Source organism: Pieris napi, chromosome 23 (genome assembly GCF_905475465.1).
Source record: "Pieris napi chromosome 23, ilPieNapi1.2, whole genome shotgun sequence".
NCBI lineage: Eukaryota > Metazoa > Arthropoda > Insecta > Lepidoptera > Pieridae > Pieris > Pieris napi.
This window is the reverse complement of record NC_062256.1, coordinates 4,185,576-4,202,985: the sequence shown is the minus strand read 5'-3', so window position 1 is coordinate 4,202,985 and position 17,410 is coordinate 4,185,576. Positions and strand designations below refer to the sequence as shown.

General features: G+C 37.2%; 1 protein-coding gene across 2 annotated transcripts in view; it reads right to left on the bottom strand.

Annotated features, from left to right (window-relative positions):
• Positions 1 to 17,410, bottom strand: part of LOC125061239 (igLON family member 5) — a 126,261-nt gene that overhangs the window by 34,177 nt on the left and 74,674 nt on the right. The window contains exon 1 of one of the 2 annotated variants that reach the window (XM_047666569.1): positions 10,077 to 10,097. The exons of the other annotated variant lie outside the window; for it this stretch is intronic. The gene's annotated coding sequence lies outside the window, so the exon portion shown is untranslated. Of the gene's footprint in view, positions 1 to 10,076; positions 10,098 to 17,410 lie in introns of those variants that run through there. 2 annotated transcript variants of the gene reach the window in all.

The following is a 17,410-nucleotide window of genomic DNA, read 5'->3' as shown; positions in this document are numbered from 1 at the left end:
GGAATATTGAGTAGATTAATTATAATATTAAATATCAAAATATGTAAATTCATAAATTTCGTTATTAGATGAAGAACTCGGTTGTTTGAATTAAAGGCTTCATTAATTAATTCATATAGAAGCGTATTTATATTATGTTACTATCAAACTGAAGCTTAACAAGTTAAAGCTATAGAATATATATGTAGTTAATTTTTGCAATGTATTTTTTATCATTTAAGGTGATTTTTTCTCTGACATTTAAATTAATGAAGCTAAAATGTGTTTCGATTATTTGTTAATAGCGCGATCATACGGACTTTTTGTGTGTTCTTTTAATATTTCCATCTATATTTATTTATTTTATAAGATTCATGCTCTCAAACATCACACATGTTAAAATGAGGTCAATCAAACACTTATAAGAATATATTAGGAAAAGGATATTCACGTGTGAAAATGACATGAGAAGTAGAGAAGGCGTAGGGTAGATCTATGCAATTCCTCTCTATCGATTAGCCCGCAATATCGCATAACAACCGGGGACTCTTTGTATCGAAGAAGTCGACGGGTAAGTCAAGCATCCGTGAATTTACTAATGTACAATAAAACAATAATAATAGTATATGATTAATAATGGAAAGTTGCTAAAAATGTCCACCGACTTCTTTTTTTACTGACCCTGTTCATGAGGTTCAAATACTGGCCCCAAATTGAAATAACCACTGTAGTTTTTTATAAAAAATAAATCTATACCCTAACTAACGAAGTTGAAACTATGACTATGTGTTGGCCTAGTGGCTTCAGTGTACGACTCTCATCCCTGAGGTCATAGGTTCGATTCTCGGCTGTGCACCGATGGACTTTCTTTCTATGTGCGCTTTTAACATTCGCTCGAACGGTGAAGGAAAACATCGAAAGGAAACCGACATGTCTTAGACCCAAAAAGTCGACGTCGTGTGTCACAGGAGGCTGATCACCTACTTGCCTATTAGATTGAAAAATTATCATGAAACAGAATCAGACGTCGGAGGCCCAGACCTAAAAGAGGTTGTAGCGCCACTGATTTATTTATTTTAAATAACATCTTATACATACAGCATTAGAAAAGAAAGTTATCAAAACCCAACCGTAATAAAAATTTCGGAGTCCTTACCATTTCCTGATAGTCGGTTAACACAATTCACGACTCATTGTATCCCGCAGCGTTTGTGTTCGCAATTAACGCCCGTATATTTTCAATAATTTAATTTGGACCCGACGCTGATTTTAACATTTAACTCAATTATCCTGTATTGTGTTAGTGTATGTTATAGCCCGCGGTTTCATTTCGATTTAGTTAAACAGCTTTATTAAAAGGCACTCCGTTCTTTGTCAAACATGTATTTGTGTATTTGTATATTTTACTTATAAACCTTAGTTAAAAAATCGATGGTTATAAGTCTGTGTCTTTTTTTTAATGACACAACGAGCGTGTCACTTAAAGTTAAGTGTTTAAGCCCTTGGACACATGCAAGACCAGGAGGTTTGCAAGTGAGTTGCCGGCCTTTAAGGTAAGCTCTTCTCTTAATGCTAAGTCGTAAGGGTTATTATCTAGAATGGCAGCTGGTGGAATTTTGCATTCTGCAACATTGTTCAATTTTCGTACCATTTATTAAAAGCGGCAACGCACTCGCGGATGTGTACCATTGACAGTATCACTTAACATCGGGTGAGCCTCCTGCCCGTTTATTCCGTTGTATAACTACTGTTGACTTGTCAAAAAAAAAGGAAGATACTGTCCATGACAGGAAATCCTAGGGGGTAATGCAGTTTCTATTTAGGTACCTAAATAGAAACAGGGTGTTTTATTGTGTATGATAAATTTTTTGCTATTAAAAAAAATTGCAATATAATATTTATAAATATAATACAGGAACAAATTAGAAATTATTATTAGTCATAGTACCAATGGTATCCTGAATGTGTTGATTACATTTGATTTGAGAACTGGCAGTAAATGTAAAATTGGAAGCATTTATTTCTTTTTTGACGTTCATAAGTGTACATCGTGTTACCTATATGAACATATGACTTTGACTTTGACAAAGGACACGCACGTCTTAAGACGTTGGTATGCTGTTCATGCCCCACTATAGGAGAGTTTTAGTTTTGTTTAACCAATACTAACATAGGAACTAAGACCGAATAATTACTAACTATAAGGGTCCTTTTATTAATTTTTTTCTATTAAAATACCACCGCTAGAAAAGGCTCTTTATACGTACCTAGGTATTGATCCTTATCAAAATAATTACCAACGTTTCACATAAGCTACAATTTAATGGCATAACCACTAAAAAAGCATGGTGGATTGGTGTTCTCCTGCCTTTTCTCTTGAATAGTTTACTACTATGTAATATAACAAAAATCTTAGCCACAGCAACGCTTGGCCGAGTCTACTAGTTACTAAGACTATATGTAACACTGAAAACTCTTTATAGCATTTCTCTATGGTATATTTATTATCTTTATTCAACACGATGAACAAATTTGTACGGTTAAATAAAAATACACAGTTAAAACAAAAATTGTAACGTTCCTGTTTTATATTTCTCGTGCCGGCGTGATTCAATTGTCTTTATTTGTTGTATACAAAAGTTGAAATTGATGAATGAAATTATTCGTTTTATCTGCCTCGGCCATGAATATTGTGTTTACAATATTTTTCAAACTATTCTTGTTCAATTTATACTAGTGAAATATTCCGAGAACACGGCACGCGTTTTTTTTGACGTGATAACGTCTTTAAATCGTTTTAGTCGGGTGACATGTTCAGAAACTTGTGTCACACCAAAACCTCACGAGCGCGATCGCAGGTATAACGAGAGAGAGACGGACCGATCTCCCGTCTCATCTCGAGCGCTGCCAGTCATTCCGTGAATGTATGAAGAAAAATGTATATCATAGTCGAATAAGTAAACTTGTCATTTTACACCCGAAATTTATCATCAAAAGTGTGAATAAAACGATAGATGTAATTTAAAATTTGAAAATATTGTTATCTTCATTAATTCCTTACTTCCCAAAAACTTATATCACCAATAAGACGTTATCACGTAAACATCTCGATCGTAAACCTACTTTACAAACAACCAATATTTTTTTTTTGAATTGAGTCACGTGGCATAGCGAGATAGTGTCCATTACCCCAGTAGGAGAAGTGAGGAACCCTCGTCAATCGCTTAGTAGCATCACAAATTGCATCGAAATTGACTGTATCATACGTATTCGTGACGTCACGTGACCGGAGCGTGGCCGACGTGTGCGCATAGATCAAACGTTAACTATGTATAGTGAGTCTGTGTTTTGAGATTATTTAGGTTGTCTGACACGAAAAGATAGCTCTTCAAGTATTTTCGTATTAAATGGCTTTTGGATATTATGTATCTGTCTGTATGTTGCATCGTAGCTCCTGAATGAATGAACCGATTGTAATGTGGTTTTGTTGTTGAAAATATATTTATATCTTTTTATTAGCTTTCTGTACTTTTTGGTATAATAATAAAGTATAGTCAATGAGGTATGTATGTGTATGACTGTTTAGTCGTGGCGTTGTTAGGTCCATTAGGACAACGAAAATTTATTTTCAGACCAAAACCGCATAACATTGTGGAATAGAGATATCATTACCATCTCTGGAAAGGATAAACTAGTTTGTTTTTAAATGAGATTTTGCATTGTTCTACGAGTATAAGCCGTGAAAAGTTAAAACTATCAACAAGTAAATCTATCTCTACTAATAATAATAACAGTATGTGAAATTAATAAAAAAACATTGTGTTTAAAAAACAAATTCTGTTCACGGTTTCTTCTACCTCTCTAACACACTAGTTACACTATTTATTAGTTAATAGTTATTTCTACGTCGAGGGGCACTTAATTTATACTTCCAAACTTCTACAATGGTAATAAATAATTAAACTGAAAAGCTTTATTCTTTCTATGACATATTTTCGCTAACGCGTTTTACATGTATAACGCCATCTGTTGATGAATATAAAAAGCACATGATCAATCCAGACAATAGTATTTCATTAATAAAAACCAAAAGACATTTAACAGAAGACAAATCAAATCGAACACGTTTAATTTTAGATAAGTTACGTGCAACTCCATTACTAGTTCAATATTATTATATCTAAATCTGAACGACCTTCTGTATTTTCCTCACATTGTGTTTACACTGTGATGAAGACACATGAGGGTTTAAACAGTGTATTAAGAATTAGTTTTATCTGTAAACTCTATATAACGAATTTCGACGGACCGAGCATTCTTCTTCGTTATTGAGAGTTTTCATTATACTAGAAGGAAGAGAAAAAACACCATACTTAAGTATGTTGTTGATGTCTAAATATGAAAACGGGGGCCTCATAGCCTAGCGGTCGTATTAAGTGGCATTTAAATTTGTTCACGGCCTTTGGGTGGGTTGTGCGGTACCGGGCGAGTGCCTAAACCGTACGTGGAGGACATGATCGAATATCTAAGGCAAGCACGAATTATAAAAATCTTATACTTGACGCTGGCTAATGCACAAACCGTGCCAGAGCCGTTGCGTTGTAAAGAGTGAATTTCTGTATGAATTTTGTGTTAAACCAAACAAATTTAACACATTTTAACTTTATAGATATTTCGTTATAGAGAATAACGTTATAAAGTTTTCACTGTATTTCATTATTCGTTACGTTCGTTAATAAATATATTTCGACGTAAACAAAATTACGATTGTAAAAATTGTGCTACAATTGAGTTTCAGCTAAATTATATTCACCCTACAGCTCCGGGCGACCCTGATTTATGTGGCGCGTGCCTCAGTCCCGGAAGCAGTGGCCACCCTACACGTGGTAATGGGAGAATCGTTTGTACAATTGTCTGTTAACTTCTTTTAACCGACTATGAAGCTGGGGTCCCATAGAATTAGTATGGAAATAATAAACAATTTTCCCTAACTATATACTAGCTCAGTCCTGCGATTCTGTAACTCACTTTTCGAACTCACACAGCGGTTTTCGCTTCGGCGGTCGCTCTCAAATCAGTCGTGAAGCAGTCATTTTATGATTTGGCATTCTGAAAAGGTGGGAGCTTGTAGTTTATTGTTTATCAGCATGCCAAATCATAAAATGACTGCTTCACGACTGATTTGAGAGCGACCGCCGAAGCGAAAACCGCTGTGTGAGTTCGAAAAGTGAGTTACAAAATCGCAAGGCTGGTATAGTGACTTGACAAGGTATTAAACGTCTAAAACCTATAAGTCTAATTGAACTCTTTTGTCTCTGTCTGCCAAATTGTGTTGACGCTGTGATGAAGGGAGATAGATGTCTATAGTCAAACTTGTGCAATCCAGGTGGTCAGCGCAGTGCAGATCTATCGTAGTTTTAAATCTAATATATAAAATTCTCGTGTCACACTGTTCGTTCCGATACTCCTCCGAAACGGCTCGACCGATTCTTATGAATTATTTAATGCATATTCAGTTAGTCTGATCGGCTACTATCTATCTTTCAAACCCCTAAGTGATAAGCCATTCCTAAACTTTTCTTATTATTTTTTTAGACAATTTTATTTTTTTATAATACAGCATACAAAAATACATACAATCCTTAATTTAAAAATACATATAATCCTGTACGATTAACCCCTAATTTTTATTTGTTAGTTAAAAACTTATGACATGAACTCTGAGGTTTATATAGAGAATAATTCAAAGAAAAACCTAAAAAGTTTTTATTCCGGAAAATCGAACAGTCTCTGGGGTAGCATAGCAAAATGTTTCATGTTGGTATGTACTAAAAACGTAGGCTAAGTAAAATCACATTAAGGAGAAACGAAGTTTGAGGGGGTAGCTTGTTTTAATATAAATAAATCTTGCGCTACATATTATAAAACGTGTATTATTAATACCGTGTTGCCATGGTTACTGAAACAAAAAAGTCCACGAGAGGCCCAATCTGTTTGTGTAATATGTATGGCATACTTACGTAATATATAATTGGGTGTATGTTTTCCTTAGAGTACATATAGGTGATATTTAATTATAACATGACGCCGATACCAGTTTAATTAAAACGTTAACGGAAATCAAATTTCAATCTCACTCGCGACATTGCCTAAATCGTTGTTGGCTTAATTAATAACTAAAATATAACGTGTACAATTTATTATATTTTTTATTCAATGATACAGCAAAAATGTATTTATTTTATTTTGTTAGCCAAACTTTATTAGTTTGTTTTTTATTCCTGTTAAGTAATAACGCACCCTGCGTACAGACTATGTGACATATTATATAACTTGTGTTTTATAACACGTCTACATTTTGTAACCTTGTTATTCAACATTATAACATAAAACAATACTGTACATATTAGAATAACAATGCAATATAACAATGTTATATAACCATTTTAAATAACAAAAGAAAAACAAAAAAACGTAGATGCTGGGTTCGTCCTAGCATACATATCAATTACATGTTATTATAACATGTTTTATAACATTCAGTGTCCACATTACCTGAAACATGTTGTATAGCAATGTTCTATAACATGTTATGTTATATAGTCTGTACGCACCTTTAAGTTTCTTTTTCTTAACAACTGTAATACATGTATTTTTGCACTTCTTGCCTACCTTATGTAATTTAATACTTTTTTTTCTTTTCACAGTGGTTACCTGCAAGAGATCGCTCGAAAGCGATAAGGCCGCCAGTTGGCTTTCTTTTACATGTAATAATGTAAAATTTAAAGCAACAATGTGTGAATAAATAAATAAAAGTAAAATATAATACTTATAAATATTGGTGTGTCTGGGCGTGCGTGTTTGTGAGATGTGTGGCTATTTCATTATTAAATTATTTTCTATATAATTTTTACACGCTTTTGTTTTATTAAAAATTGAGAAATATGATTCGTAACAAAGTATCCAAGAAGATAATTTCGTCTTCGTATAATTACATTCATTTATTAGATCTAGGACAAGAACGTGTATCTGTTTAGTACCAAAATTGCTCACGGCTTTTCATATAAATATAACTTAACTATTCGATAAAACCTGCTGTTTTTTAGTGTGGCTATAACTGCGTAAAAAAATTAGTACCTACCTCATTAATATTTTCTTTATTACCATTTACGCATTCATAAGGGGTCTTTTAAGCGTCAAAACCTTCGTTTGTTTTCATTAAAAACTGATGTAAAATATAACGTTATACGAACGATAAATTGCTAGTAAAACTTTTAAGTTGCAAAATGAAATATCTCAGTGAAGGGTCGACTTATCAGTTAAAATTCCTTCATTTGATTTATGACAGCATTAATTTCGTCTTTAAAATTAATAATTTGTGTATGTATGTGTTTAAATGTTCTCTGTATAAGTGAAAATGTGATTCCGCGGTAACTTCGTCCAAATAAATAAGGTCTCAATAATATTTTATGCAACTGGTTAGTAGGTAAAATGTATATTTAAATAATTTTATATTAACCATCTGCTGTATCTAAGTCACAATTTAGTTTTTTTTTTTTAAATTCAACATTACGATGCTGAAGCAACCTAACTTCTTGACACGACAGGAACAAGACGCCGTAAGAGCACTATACCTTTTGAGTTAATAAACCTAGTGTTGTGAATATAAGTGCAAGTGTATCTCGGACACACGAACATAGTGTCAAAACATCAATGAAACATTACCTTAAAAGTAAAAGTAAAGTAAAAAATCATTTAATCACATAGGTAACATAATGTACACTTCTGACTTATCAGTAAATAAATACATATTAATGCTTCTAATTTTACATTTACTGCCAGTTCTCAAATCAAGGGCGTAGAACGGGAGAGAAGAACTGGCAATAAAATCTCACTCTTTTTAATCGCTATTTTTTTGTTTTACAAAATGTTTTTACGGAGCTGCAACCATTACACCATGACCCGTGTGACATTTTAAGTAATTAATAATAATAGTTTAAGCTATTCACTAGTATTGTAGAAAATTAGGTCAAAATAAGATTACTTATTAGCCATAATTATTGTATAGGCTAGATTGTAATTCATGTAAGGCGCTCAAAAAAGTGTGAACTTTATTGTAAGAAGAAAAAAAATTCAACGATTACCTTACAATTGGGTTTTAGAAAAAAAATATTGATTTTTTTTATGTATTTTAAAACTTTATTATTAATAATATTGATGTTTAATGCAAAAAACTTAAAAAAATTAAAGCTATTTAAAGTTAATTGTTAGGGTAAGGGCTCTGATATTGAAACTACCACGGTTTTGAAACTGAATGAACGGTGCTAATATTAGGATACTGCCCTGCGATTCTGTAACTCACTTTTCGAACTCACACAGCGGTTTTCGCATCGACCGTCGCTCTCAAATCAGTCGTGAAGCAGTCATTTTATGATTTGGCATTCTGAAAAGGTTGGGAGCTTGTAGTTTATTGTTTATAGCCACACTTTTACACCATCATACAACACAACCAAATTAGGTACCACTTAGATAAACGTATTGAATAGTTTTTATTTGTTTGTTCCCTTTTATAAATTCTTGAACCATTTTGTAGTTAATTGTATTATTATGTATTCCATATTTGGCTATATTTTTAATGTAACTGTTTGTAATTGTATATAATTTATGTTAGCTGTAGGTTTACATATAAATAAATAAATAAATAAATAAATGACTGCTTCACGACTGATTTGAGAGCGACCGCCGATGCGAAAACCGCTGTGTGAGTTCGAAAAGTGAGTTACAGAATCGCAGGGTAGATATTGAAACTACCACGGTTTTGAAACTGATTGAACGGTGCTAATATTAGGATACTGGTAACGCGTCTCGAACTGTTGTTTACACTCCGTCCGCTAGAATTTAATTATTGCTGAAATATTTTGTGTGACCGAAAACCTATGCAAGCCTTTATCGGATATAACGAATAGAGAGTTAAACCATTCTCAGCCTTAAGCTTGTGTTGTCGAATCTATGGATATTTGTTATTGTAGAACGTAAAAAAAATCGTAAGGAATTTTTTTTAAGACCGAGATTTTCAAAAGCAGTGTTGGATTAGTGGTTTAAACGTGCGACTTTTATCCCTGGGGTCGGCTGTGAACCAATGGACTTTCTGTCTATGTGTGTATTTAACTCGCTCGTACGGTGAAGAAAATCGTCAGTAAAGTAAGATTCAAAATTGACATTTACTGTCATTAATTGACTTGATTGATTCAATTGAAATTGTAGAACGGACGAGAAGAACTGGCAATAACTCCGTAACTCTTTTAAATCGCATTTGTTTGTTAATGTTTGTCCTTATCACATTTTTTTTATGTAACAGGAGGCAAACGGGCAGGAGGCTCACCTGATGTTAAGTGATACCGAAATACTTCAGCGGGCAGCTGGTTCCACATATTTAAAGTAATAAATTTAAATTAATTATTGTAATAAAATCAAATATAAATATTCATGATTGTATATTCTTTATGGTAGTGTAAATATAAACTAAAGAGTCATTATAGACCAGTGTCGATAATTTTTGAAACCTAAAAAAATAATAGTAGGATGAAACCTATTGGAAAAGGAGGAGAATATTATAAAAATTAAAGGAAAAATAATTTACGGGCGATCTGAGGTCGGGAAGGGGAAAGTAGAGATTTCAACGAACTGAAAGCACACCAACTTTTTGAAAAAAGCTGATATTTTGACTGGTAAATTTTCGATTGAAAATTAGGGTGTTTTTTCGATATTAGTTAAAAATAAGGTGAAAAAATAAATATTTTTAATCAAATAAATTAAAGCATATTTGGGACATAGAAAAGTAAGTTTTCACCAAATTTCGTTTAAAAAAATAATTTTTTGTAAAAGATAAAAATAAAAAACCAAAAACTTGGTTTTTTGAATTTTTTACATAAATTTTGAGGTTATGTGAAAAATTTGTGAAAACAAAAGTTTTAGATCTACAACTTTGCCATTTAACTTTCTTCGATAGGACTTTTAGTTTTGCCGGAAATCGAGATACACCGTTTTTTACCCTTAAAACTCCAATCGTAAGATTAATTTAATTATTTCTCGCTTACCATTGAGTTTTTAATCCATTCACTAAGCTTTTCACTGGTAAAGACAACCGCACAGTTAAACGAAATATCCTACACTAAATGTGCCACGAGGGTCAAATATGGGGGAGGTTTGATTAACCATGATAATGTCGAATTATCAGTTATTATTGAGCCGGCTTAAGTGAGCGACGTCAATCCTATGTGGCAATAGGATTTTTATGTGCGAAATTTACGCCGGAAGAGCAAACGTCTTAGATCCTAAGCTTCTTCTTCTTATAGTGCCTCTACTACTGGAGGTTGGCGGCTATTTCTTCTTCTTCTAGAAAATATAAAATTACTAGCAGACACGGCCAAGCGTTGCTGTGGCTAAGGTTTTTGTTACAGAATAGTATACTATTCAATGGAAACGGTAGGAGAACACCAGTCATGGGGACAACCATGCTTTTTTGGTGGTTATGCCATTAAATTGTAGCTTATATGAGAAACGTTGGTACTTTCAACACAGAACCATCTGTTAGAATTATGATTGTCAAATAATAAACAAATAATTTGCAATAAAATAATATTGCGGGTATAAATTAAGATGTAAGCTATCCTATCTTTTAAGTTAGATCAAACTGCACACGGTGTGCAAATTAGATTGAAATCGGTTAAGTAGTTTAGCAGTCCATAGCGGACAAACAACGTGACGCGTAATTTATATATATTAAGATAAAGGAAACTGATATACTCTGATAGGCGATACAAGCCATTGTTAAATTTAATTTAAATGTGTTTATTCGTTACAAGTAAATTTATGCAAAACAATTGTTAGATTGGGGTGGCCCTTTATGTGACAAATACTTGTGTCAGGGTTCCCAGGACTTTCATAACAAACTTAACACGTTTAAGAACACGAAACACGAAATACAATTTTAAAAGTTAAAAATAATGCATTTGCAAACCATAATGCATGGTTTGATATCCATATTATGCGTATCACGCTTGAATGCATGGGTGAGTTTGTATATGAATGGAGTGTGTGTAAGGTGTGTGAGTGTGTGTATAACTATATGTTAGGTCTCAGTAGCATCTCTGTGTAAGAAGTGTTCTGCCAGTCTTTTAGCAGTTTTTTACATCGTATCGTTGTAGGAGAAGATGTTTAGGATTGTGCTATTTAAATAATCTTCGTATATTATGTAATTACTTTATAGTTTCGTAATGGGGCAAGGGGCGGATATATGACGGCATCTGTTTCCTTTATCGTTTGGCCTGTCATACCCTGAGATTCCAATTTAAAGCAATTTCGACATTCGGAAGTCATACTTCGCTAAGACTCTAAAGACCCTTGCTTTCCTCGCGTTTTTCTTAATAAAAGCTGGGTTTAGTTGTTCTATGGAATTACAAACACATCTAAATACAATTATGAAGACTACGACTGGTACTTATTTAGAAATCGGATATAGAGGTACATTCATTCGTGAACATTTCTTAATATCCAAAATAAATAAATCAGTGGCGCTACAATCTCTTTAGGTCTTGGCCTCAGATTTCTGAATCTGTTTCATGATCATTTTGAAATCTAATAGGCAAGTAGGTGATCAGCCTCCAGTGCCTGACACACGCCGTCGATTTTTTGGATCTAAGACATGTCGGTTTCCTCACGACGTTTTCCTTCACCGTTCGAGCAAATGTTAAATGCGCATATAGAAATGGACTTACCCTTGGTGCACAACCGGGGATCGAACCTACGATCTCAGGTATGATAGTCGCACGCTGAAGTCACTAGGCCTACACTGCTCCTCTTAATATCCATGACATTATAAAGATGAAAGCATGGATTTTTATTTGAAATCAACAACTCTATAGCTACTTGACCGAATTTAAAAATTTATTCATCAATTTAAAGCTGTACCAATACTGTATCGAAATAACTGCATCAGTGATAATGTTTGAAAAACCGGGAAATTTTTGAGATAAGATCAGAAATTGTGGATTCAAAAATATTTCTTAATAATGTTATACAAATATTTTGTTAAGAATTATATTCCAATTTTTTTTTTTTTTTTATAAAACGGGGGGCAAACGGGCAGGAGGCTCACCTGATGTTAAGTGATACCGCCGCCCATGGACACTCTCAATGCCAGAGGGCTCGCGAGTGCGTTGCCGGCCTTTTAAGAATTGGTACGCTCTTTTCTTGAAGGACCCTAAGTCGAATTGGTTCGGAAATACTTCAGTGGGCAGCTGGTTCCACATAGTGGTGGTGCGCGGCAAAAACTGCCTTGAAAAACGCTCAGTTGTGGAACGGCGGACGTCGAGGTGATACGGGTGGAATTTCGTATTCTGTCTTGACGTCCGATGATGAAATTCAGCTGCAGGTATTAATCCGAACAACTCCTCTGAACACTCTCCATGGTAAATGCGATAGAAGATGCAGAGTGACCCCACATCTCTACGCAACGCCAAAGGATCAAGCCGCTCGGAGAGGGATTGGTCGTCGACGATTCGAACCGCTCTGCGTTGTATACGGTCAAGTGGAAGGAGCTGGTACTGGGGAGCCCCCGCCCAGAGGTGAGAGCAGTACTCCATGTGGGGCCGAATTTGCGCTTTATATAGTTGCATGCGGTGGCCCGGAGTAAAGTACCGCCTCGCCTTGCTGAGCACACCAAGCTTTTTGGAGGCTAATTTAGCCTTTCCCTCCAAGTGACCGCGAAACTGAACGTCGTTCGATATGTCAACGCCAAGTATTCCAATGCTGGCTGTGGCTTTAAGAAGAGTGTTTTCGAAAAGAGGAGTAGCGACAAAGGGTGTTTTTTTAGCGGAAAACGCGCAAACTTGTGTCTTCTTGGGGTTAAATTGGACTAGGTTTAGTCTGCCCCAGTCTGAGACTCCACGTAGTAGAGTTTCGACTTCAGACACAAGTTTGTTCCGGTACTCATCGACATCTGCCCGAGAAATACCTGCCCGGCCAGTGTAAAAAGTATCCCCAGTGCTGTCATCCGCATAGCAATGAATGTTGCTAAGTTGCAACATATCATTGATATGCAGAAGAAATAGGGTCGGGGATAGAACACAGCCTTGTGGGACCCCAGCGTTCACGGGTTTAAGGTCGGAACATGCTCCGTCGATGACGACCTTGATGCTCCGATCGGCCAGAAAGCTGGAGATCCAATCGCATAATTTCTCGGGTAGCCCATAGGCTGGAAGCTTCGAGAGCAGTGCTCTGTGCCACACCCGATCGAAGGCTTTCGCTATGTCCAAACTTACCGCCAGCGCCTCCACCTTGGACTCAATTGCCTCTGCCCACCTATGGGTAAGGTATACAAGGAGGTCACCAGCTGAGCGACCACGACGAAAGCCGTACTGAGAATCGCTAATCAACTGGTGGCCCTCTAGATACCTCAAGAGCTGGCTATTAATAATGGTTTCCATTATTTTGGAGAACAAGGAGGTTATAGCTATTGGGCGATAGTTGGACGGATCAGAGCGATCGCCTTTTTTTGGGATCGGATGTATCGAAGCGGTCTTCCAGCACTTTGGGACAGTGCCGAGCGAGTACAGGTACCGGAAAAGGCGCGTTAAGACCGGAGCCAACTCAGGAGCACAAGTACGCAGCACAATTGGGGGGATACCATCCGGCCCGCTCGACTTATGAATGTCCAAGGAAGATAGTGCTTTGCGGTTAGCACGTTGCCGGAATGTGATTTCCGGCATCGAAGAATCACACCGCGAAATGGTCGGTGGTGATCTCCCTCGGTCATCCAAAGTCGAGTTGGACGCGAAGAGACAGCCCATAAGATCGGCCTTCTCCTTCGCAGTGTGGGCCAGAGAGTCATCCTCCCTGTGCAGTGGCGGAATGGTGGGCTGACAAAAATTCCCTTGGACAGCTTTGGCGAGAGACCAGAAGGCTCGAGTCCCTGATGGGAGTTGGGCCAATCTCTCGCCAAATCTGGCGATGTGCTCTGACTTTGCCTTAGTGATTTCCCGTTTGAAGGACCTGGAGGCTGAGTTATATGATGTTTTAAGTTCGCTGGTATTGGCATCACGAGATTTCGCCGCTTCCGCCCATGCTTTAAAGCATTCTCGCTTTCGACGCGAGGCCACCTTGCAAGATCGTTTCAACCAGGGCTGAGACTTGCCACCGATCGGCACCGCAGAAAACGGAATAAAGAGTTCCATGCCCTGCAGAACCACTTCGGCGACAGAGGCGGCGACGGAATCTGGAGCTTCCGGCGAAAAGCACATAGGCCCCCAAGGGTAGGACGCAAAGAAAGACCGCATCCCGTCCCAATCTGCTGACTTATAGTGCCAAATACGGCGACAACCCATAAAGCGGGGCCGTGAAGGGCGCGTAGATGGCACAGTACTCCGGACCACACAATGATCTGATGAACCCAATGGCGGGTCAACAGAGACTTGATAGTTCTCCGGATGTGAAGTCAGCAGAAGGTTCAACAAAGAGGGTTTATGACCATCCACATCTGGTATTCGCGTAATCGCAGGGACCATTTGTGTCAGGTCGTAGGCTAAAGCAAAGTCGTGAAAGGATCTTCCCGCGTGATCGGTGGTTACAGAGCCGAGCCAATCGGCATGGTGGGCGTTAAAATCGCCAAGTATCACGATTTCAGCGGTAGGAACCCTTTCGAGCAGGGAATCTGTAGCCATTTGGATGTGCTCAATGAGTCGGTCAGTTTCGGTATTTCCGCTATGGGACCTATACAGGCATGCGTAGAATCGCGGATGGTCATCGCAGTCTACGCGCAGCCAGAGGTTGGATAGGTCCCTTCCTTCAAGCGTCCCGAGGCGACGAGAACAGATATCCTCTCTGACGTACACGCAAACTCCCGCCCGCGGCACAAATGAATGTTCCAATTTGTACCCCGGGTAGGAGAGGTAGGAAGTATCAGCCGGGGAGGAAATCTGAGTCTCGGTAAGAAAGAGCAAGGCCGGCTTCGCAGTCTCTAAATGGTAGTGGACTGCGTTGATATTGGAATTGAGCCCCCTAACATTTGTGAAGTCCACGGCGAGCGTGGACGGGGGTGCCTTTGTTGAGTTGCTCCGTTTGCCCCGAGAACGATAACTGTTTTTGATGTTCAGCGCAGAATTGCCCCCCCCAGAATACGAAGGGCAGCCTGTGCGTCCACCACCGGGTGCTGAGTGTCCCGGTGTTGGACGCCCAGAGGGGGATTCTCCACCGCGAGCGCGTGTGGTACCCCCCTGGGGTAGATTCTCTTTTTTCTGCACCTTCATATTTCATATGGGGGGTGGGGGGGGGATGGGCTCCGGGAGTCTCTCTCACCGCACGAAACGCGAGTACAATAAGGCGAACCTATTGCATCCCTTCACGCCGGTTTTCTAAGAGACAGTGGTACTGCCCCGGTCGTGCCTGCCCATTTGGCTGAAGCCCGAAGGCAACAGCATGGCACTCCCACTAGGAAGGGGTTGACTGATTGCGCTGATGAAATAACCTCTGTCACAGGTTATTTCACCAGTGGGCGATGGGGTCGTCACGTCCCGACGCCACCAAATTACTATATATTCATAGGCAGGTGGGGGCCCGTCATCTCACCTCCCTTATGCTCTTGTTGTGACAGCGTACGACTTGCGACGGTGGCTTGTTATATTTATCACGTAAGTGACATATACATGAAGTTGTATGTTTTTTAATGATTATTTTTCCGACCCAAATATCGGCCAATAGAATTTTATTATAAGTGAGTATAAAACCTAAGAATATAATATTGATACTAGCTGATCCGGCAAACGTCGTTTTGCCATGTATATAATTTATAATAAAAAATAGGGGTTGATCGTAGAGGGGTGAAAATTTGGGGTTGTATGTATTTTTAATGCTGTATCATAAAAAAAATAAAAAAAATAATCTAAAAATTAAAAAAAAAACCCTGGGGTGGACTACCCTTAACATTTAGGGGGATGAAAAATAGACGTTGTCCGATTCTCAGACATACCCAATATGCACACAAAATTTCATGAGAATTGGTCGAGCCGTTTCGGAGGAGTTTAACCAAACACCGTGACACGAGAATTTTATATATTAGATAGAAAATAACTCACGTTCAGTACAGTTAAGAACAATAGTCCAATCACAAGTGTCAAAAATCAGTGTCTCAAAAAAGTAAAAGGCTTACCGGGTGTTGTGTGAACACTGGATAAATTTTGTATATAAAGCCGGCGATTTCTCTTGAGATAATTTTGGACCCCGACTGTAACCAAATTGCCAATGGCGATTCATATATTTTCAAGGTATAGGCTGTGAAGTTTTTGCCGCCTTTGCCCCTACAATTGTCATGTCCTATATTATTTTAACAATCCAACAATTTCGTTGAAATTGCATGAAAAATAATCTGTTTTTGAGCACAAGATAATAAACAATAAAATAAAATTTAAAATAAAAATATTTAACTTAAATATTCACACTAATCTTTTTAATTTTTACAACGTAGGTTAAATTGTAAGTACTGTGTATTTGATTGTTATGTATAGGTTTTAATAAACGATACAGTAGTACAATAAATAAAACACTTTTTTGTACCGCCTAAAATTTCCACAAAGTGACTCTAATACCAGCCATGAGTAAAAGCTTATATAAAGGCACCATTATATTATTTAATCGCATAAGAAAAGGCAACAGCAACACTTCACAGATACTTTATCATGTTTTTGCTGACTTAACAAGATATTGTGCTGACGCCTTTGGCACAGTGTATTTATAAGAGTGTTGTAGAACGCTAAAACGCCGACAGACCACCTCTCTGGCATTTAATTATTCAATTTATTATACTCATGATTTCTATTTTGGTTCTACTAATGGCTAAATGGCAGTAATAAAGGCTTAATATTGGCTATTAATAATGTTGACATATATCTGTATCACTCCCCATTGGAGTGATACTTGACATTACACATAACAGTGTTTTTTAATATATAAAAGGGGGTCAAATGAGCCTACGGGACGCCCAAAAAGGGTAGTCATCGCAGCCCATCGTGGGTAAGTTGTCGACCTTTGAGGGAGGAGTACACTCTAAGTTTGAATAGTTGGAGGTCGTATCTCTCCGAGAGTCGATTCCACGGTTCGCTAGTTCGCAAAAGAAAATGCCTTATGAAACGGACTATGGAAGATGCCAGCCATCAAGGTGATGCTGATGAAATTTTGAATTAATACGGCTCGTACGGTGTTGGATCAAAAATAAATACGCCTCATTTAAAGACGTTATATTTTATTTATTTACACAAATACAGTATTTACAATTTTCTTAACCTATAAAGTAATAATTAAAATAATTAAAAATAAATAAAATGAAAATTAAAACAAATTTAAAAAGTTTGGTCCCTGTGGCAGTGTACCTTTAACGCTG